Here is a 6,553-nt window from a genome sequence, read left to right on the forward strand (position 1 = left end):
GAATAGCTACATTCTGTCCGGCGTGATGAGAGACGAGTTCACTCTGTGTTACCTTGGTATCACTGCCTTACTTGTGCATCAGCACTGGACTGCCCTGTGGAAAACAAAAAGAAGAATATTGTCACTATTCATGCTCTTAAAAAGGAAAAAAAAATAATAAAAAGGAAGCCACTTCCATTCAGTGTCTTTTAGGAAAGGTCACAGGCTCTTTGCTTTTATGAATTCCGTATAGGTTGTAGGCACCTGAAATGGGCTCTATTTAGGAGATTACTCTTTTCCTGGAGATTTCCTGGTAAAGAGTTACAGGAAATTTCCTTTTCAGCCTTGGGAATTACCCTTGGAGAAAGTGCAGATTATTTTGAAGATTTCTGTGATGTACCTTATTTTTCTTAAAAACTGTGTAAGAAGAAGAGGAACTTGCCTCAGTGCTCTGGATTTCAGCCTCAGGAAGGCCAAAGCATCTCTTTTTCCCAAAGCACATGGGTGTCAATGTGGATCCTATTTCAGATTTCTATCTGGTTTTGTTTATTTTAAAGATCAAGGCTTTTAGTCAAAAATATCTAAAAAATAACTAAAACCTGTGCACCATATAGAATACAAATTGCAAGTCCTTTACAGCCTGAAGAGTGACAGCCAAGGAAAATAAACAGTTTTATCTTTATCATTGTCATGACTACTTGAATCTGTGGAGTGGATACAGCCCTTTCGGGTGCTGAGACATTAGTGTCAATAATAGGTGTGCAATGCAGATATCTGCTAGATAGCAGAATGATGGGGTGCTGTTGGGGCTCACAAGACCACTCTTTGGGGTGGAAAAGATGAGATCACACTGCCTTTTAGTTCTCATGAGTTGGGAGCTCCTGGGAATGCAGCTGACCTTGTCCACAGCTCACAGCTGATCAACACAGCACTGTAGCTTGTGTTTGGTGTAGGTGGGAGGTTGTTACGGGAGAGGAGGCAGCAGACAAGCAAGGAGTTATGGCTCTATTGCTGCAGAGGTCAGGGATCTCCAGCTCTCTGGTCTTCATGCTGCTAATCCTTGCAAATAGTCTCATGCAGTCTCATGCAGTAGCCTGGAAATTATAATGGTGCTGACATTTTGTTATCTAAAGCTCAAAAAGAGCTCAATTTGGTTTGGAACCTCCTCCAAAACTCAGATTCTTACTGTAAAGGAACCAGTGCTTCCTAAGAAAATTGGAACCAACTAGTATTTATTGAACCGTGGCAATAATAAATAGTGGATCATTACTTGCAGTTTTATATCCCTTTCATCCCAAATCTTCTGGATGCAGCATAAGCATTCACTAACTCATGGCCTCATGATAGCAATGAGTTATAGCTGTTTAACCGACAGATTGACACCAAGAGGTTAAGCAACTGGGTTATTTTCACAGAGGGAATGACTGCATAGCCAGCAATGAAAAGATGCCAGAAATTCTGGCATTATGTACTTCTAAATCACTGTGCATCATTCAGAAGACACTGATAAATATTTACCTTCCTGAACGTCGAGACACACTGCCCTTTCCTTAAAGTAATGCCACATTACCCACTCAATAGTTGTATTGTCTCTTTTAATTCTAAGGCCCATGCAAAGAGATGACTGTGAAGGACATCCAGGTCCGTTTCTCCAGATTAGTCATTCCTGAGAGATATCTGTTAGGACAGGCTGTTTTTCAGCAGTATGATGTCCTTAAAGACCTCTAATATTAGAGATCCCCTCGCCTCCACCTGTAAAACCTTTTCAGTGATCTTCTATTCTGAAATTTTTCAGTACTTTTCATAAAGTCTGACTCACTTTTTGTAATTTAAAACTGTTGGTTCTCTTTCTATGCTTTGTGTCCATGAGCACCAGACATTCCTCCTCATCCTTTCATAACAACCTTTCACACTCTTAAAAACTGTTATCATTCTCCTCTGCCTACTCTTCTTTACACCCCCTTTGATCTCAGGGTCACCTTTCCTTGACTTCTAATTGTTACTGAGCCTCTGCAACACTTCTTTAGCTTCCAGCTTTCTAGAAAGTTATTGCCTGAAACCAAACCTGAGGCATGCCTGAGGGAGACCTGATCACAATAAAAGCATCTGTTTGGCTACAGGACTGCTGCCTACTTAGTTGTTCCTTATCTTTGATTCCTGCGGCCAGTGCTTTCTATCTGAAAGTCTGCCTGAGAGTTCACAAATTTGTAGAATTACGAATGGTTTGGGTTGAAAGGGATCTTAAAGATCATATAGTTCCAACCTCCCCACCATGGGCAAGAACATCTTCCCTTATACCAGGTTGCTCAAGGCCCTGTCAAACCTGGCCTTGAACACTTCCAGGGATGGGGCATCCGCAGCTTCTCTGGGTAATGTGTTTTGGTGCGTCACCACCTTCTGAGTAAAGAATCTCTTCCCAACATCTACTCTAAATCTCTTTCAGTTTAAAGTCATTCTCCCTCGTCCTATCACTACGTGACTCCAAAAATTCCTTTCTGGTTTTCTTGTAGGCTCCCTTCATGTACTGGAGGGCTGCTGTTAGGTTTCCCCAGAGCCTTCTGTTCTCCAGAGGTGCTCCATCCCTCTGATCAGCTCCATGGCCCTCCTCTGGACCACATTCATGTGCTCTAGTCTGTGTCCTTCTTATGCTGGGGGCCCCAGAGCTGGATGCAGTGCTCCTGATGGGGTCATTTGTTGCATTTATTACATTTGTCTCTATTGAATTTCATTTTGTTTTTTCAGCTCGTTCTTCCAACCTCTCAAGATGATTTTTGAATTCGAATCCTAACCCCCAATTTATTCACAGTCCTTCCTAGCTTCGTGTCAGCTGCAAATTTAAAAAGTGTATATTCCATTCCATTCCATAACTCAGGTCACATTTTATACACTTTCATAATCTTTTGGAAGACTGAAAGAAATCAGCAGACAATTCGGCAAAGACTGTGTTCCTGTGTACCACTCAACTATAAAAAAGTTTACTTTGTTTTTTCTAAACATATCTGAGACTTCAGGTTTTGGTGGTTTTTTACAACTTCCAATATTTTTAACCCTTCTTTATTTTTCTGAATAATTTTTTAAATATTAACCATTTTTATTAGTGGTTCTTAAAAGTCTGTTTTGGGATAGAGTTACCAGATGTAAAACACTAACCACTCACATTGTGCTAGCATTTTTGATGTTGTACTGAACTATGTAAATCACTAATGCAATACAAATACCACCAATATGACAGAGATTATCCAAAACTGCTGACACCAACAGTCTCCAGGGGAAAATTTCTATGTGCTCAGCTTTAATCAGGCCTTTCTCTGAAGCTTTTATGTAGGCTTCCACTCATGCAGGTTAGGGCATCCGCCAAAAGAGTATTTTCCTTGCTGTTTATGTAGTGCTGCAAGTGACCATTATAACTCAGAGGAAGGAACATAAATCCTGATATGTTTGATTTGCTGGGCCATGGTGACACCTTTTCCATCAGAAACAAAGCTTTCTTGTAATTCAGCTTACTCAGCAGGGTTGGTAAAGCTGGATAATCCCATGACTTTCAGCTGCTAAACCTGTTGCAGATATTTAATATAAAATGACAAGAGCCACTATTCTTTAAACTATTTCTTTGACACTTAAAAAATTCTGAGACCACTGACGCATCATGAAACAAAACTTACAAAGGTGCGTAATGGTATCTTTGTTGCAGATCTTTGTGATTTACATTCATGAGCAATCTGAAGTTACCTGAGAAGCAGAGGATTTAAACTGAGGTTTTATAATAATGTTTGTCTTGTTTCTTGTAAAAGGCTCTATGAAAACCTTTCAGATCTTTAAAAATGTCTTTAATGTGGGAATCAACAGATGTCAGGAAAATATGTTTCTCTTAACTCTGCTAGTCTTTGCAGTTTCACTTATTAATCTTTATCTATATTGGTGATTTTTTAAAAGAGATATCCATTGTGAATCCTTGTTTGCATCCTTGGTTACCCAACAAAAAGGAACTTAAACAGATTTTTATAACTGTTGACTTTTATGTGGGATCTTGTACTACTTTTGCTTGTACAAGTTCGCAGAGTTTTCTGCAATACCCAACAGCTGCTAGTCCAGGTGCTGGGATGCACCTTCTTTTTCACACTCTCCATGCAAGTTTTTTGTCAGCAAATTGTATTTCCAGTCATGTCTGTGAGAAGATCTAAAGTAAGTCCAGGCACTGGCTCTTGAACTCTTAGCAGGCTGCAGGCTGAGATGGTGAGTCCTGCTAAATGTTTAACCAAAAAGCTCATGGTCCTTTTCCCTCAAAATAAAAATTGTCACTTCAGATGTTCTCCATCTTTAACAAGTAAGATATCCCAGAGCATAATCTTTGATTTTCTGCTTTCAACAACATTTCTGGCAATGTCATTTAGTTCTGTGTTAGAGTATTTTCTAATTCATCTTTAAACTTTGCCCAAAGTAATGCCAACTAAAGTTTCTGGGATAACTTAATCCTAAGGAAACCTGAATGTGTTGCCAAGAAGGGGTGCTGACACTTACCATTGTGCATTTCTCTCAATACAACCTTAAGCAAGACTGCAAACAGTGCAAGCTGAAAGACCCAGTGCAGACAAATAAAGAATTTGAGAGGATGGAGCCATAAATAACACTTCAAGTGTGAATGAACAGGAACTCCAGGCCCAAGAGGACTTAATTATTTTTCACTTTTTCCTCTAATAGGATTGTCCAGATCATAGCTGGAATTCATGTTCCTTTTGTTCTTCCACAGGGATACCACAGCCTTAGTCTTCATTTCTGTGATATCTGTTTTTCAAGGTTCATTAAGACTGGACGCTCTGTGTAAATTGAATATTAGGTCTAGAGAGACTGTCCTGGTGTTGCAGGGCCTGTTGTAACCCCCACAGGGAGCACACTGTTAAACATGCTCAGAAGCAAATGGATCCACAGTTGCTGCTGTGTTGCCAAACCACTTTGTATTCTTGATTCTTCTTCTGTATTCCTCAAGGGCTGGTCAGCAAAACAGTGAGTGTGGGAGAATTTTTTTAGAGATTTGCTGCTGTTAAGAGTGAAAGGAAATTGGCAGCCCAAAACAAAACTGAAAAATGTATCTTGTATTTCTGCAGAGAGGAATCATTTTGGAAAGAATCAAGAGTAAAGTTTGATTGTGATTCTTAGAATAAAGTACAAAGGCTCTGAAATTGGCTAGAAGTGAAAATAACATGCACTCCCAAATATATTCCTTGCCTTTAATTTTTCATGATACACCAGCTTAGACATATGTTTTTGCCTTTTTGAACAGTAGTCTGAAGTTACTGGTCCAAACCAAGAGTGAATCATGTCTCACTTCCTTGAGTCTTCACAGTATAAATCCACAAGCATAAATTCACTCCTTAGCTTGGCACACTGAATGCTAAAATCTCAGTATTCCCACAGGAGTCAACCACTGATATATGAAAAGTTGTTTACAGCTATAGCACAACTACCCTGGGTGAAAAAAAAAGAGAGGATACTTAATATGTCTATTCTGAGATGCCATGCTGGCGGGACAATAACCAGCAATGACAGACCAATTGATGACTTTCATGTATTCTCTCCCATTAAGTAACATCAAGAAAAACCAAGGGTGTCTTTACTAACAACAAAAGGTAGAACAACTCTGACGGTGGCACATGAACCCCCTTTACTCTTTTACAGTGTTTACTCTGCTGCTCCACCATCATTATTTGTAGAGGTGTGTGGTGACTTATCTGAAATAACTCAGATGAGAAGGAGGGGCCCCATTTCCTTTCTACTGATGCCTTTTCCTGGTCTTAAAATCAAGAGTCATACACAGTTAGAAGGTGAAAAGGGATTTTACCTTGGTATTTATTTTTAAGGATCCTTAGGTGCACACGTCCAGGTCATATGCATCGAGATGCACCCTGCTGAGTATGTGCGTGAGAGAGTGTGTGTGTGTGTGTGTCTTTCAACATTGGGTATAACATTATAGGTTTTACTAATTAGCATATCTATCAAAGATTCTCCAATGAGAGGCTCAAGTGAGCCCCTCTCCCCAAGGAGCCTTCCCCTGGATGGTTCTATCTTGGTTTACAGAATGTGTTCTGGAGAGGACCTTGGGGTCTGGGGCACACTGATCCCTAGCTACGAAGCTTCTAAAATGTTTAGTCTCTCAGCTTGACAAACAAGACAAGAATGTAGGCAAAAAGCACTGAGAATACAGAAGTTGTAAAAAGGTATAACAGGGGTATAAAAGAAAAAGCAAAAATTTTCATGGCATCACTACAGGGTATGTGCTTTGTGGGCAAATAATTACCATTAGTCTCATCAGAAAGTGGTGGGTCTTTTCTGCATCGTTAGCATTGCTGACATTTTCTTTGGAAAAGCAAGATCTTTGCCTGTCAAACAAAAATAAATAAATAAATAAATAAATAAACGCTGAATGGTTGACTGTGACATTGAAGTGGGGTATTGGTTTTGCACTGTAACTCACTTGTTTTACTCACCCCTTCTGGTTCCTGATGGGGCTGTCATGTGAAATCATCCTTCTATGTCCCAAAGGGTGTGGTGGGTGACCCCTCAGCTGGGGAGCTGTGGG

General features: G+C 39.9%; 1 long non-coding RNA gene across 1 annotated transcript; it reads right to left on the bottom strand.

Annotated features, from left to right (window-relative positions):
- Positions 1 to 52: 52 nt before the first annotated feature.
- On the bottom strand, positions 53 to 6,352 carry LOC108445020. The gene is made up of 2 exons (XR_001859747.1): positions 6,272 to 6,352; positions 53 to 94 (listed from the first exon to the last, which is right to left on the bottom strand). It is a non-coding gene; the product is annotated as an uncharacterized LOC108445020 (long non-coding RNA).
- Between the last annotated feature and the right edge of the window lie 201 nt (positions 6,353 to 6,553).

The sequence above is a fragment of the Corvus brachyrhynchos genome, unplaced genomic scaffold, assembly GCF_000691975.1.
Source record: "Corvus brachyrhynchos isolate BGI_N302 unplaced genomic scaffold, ASM69197v1 scaffold80, whole genome shotgun sequence".
In the NCBI taxonomy this organism is placed as follows: Eukaryota; Metazoa; Chordata; class Aves; order Passeriformes; family Corvidae; genus Corvus; species Corvus brachyrhynchos.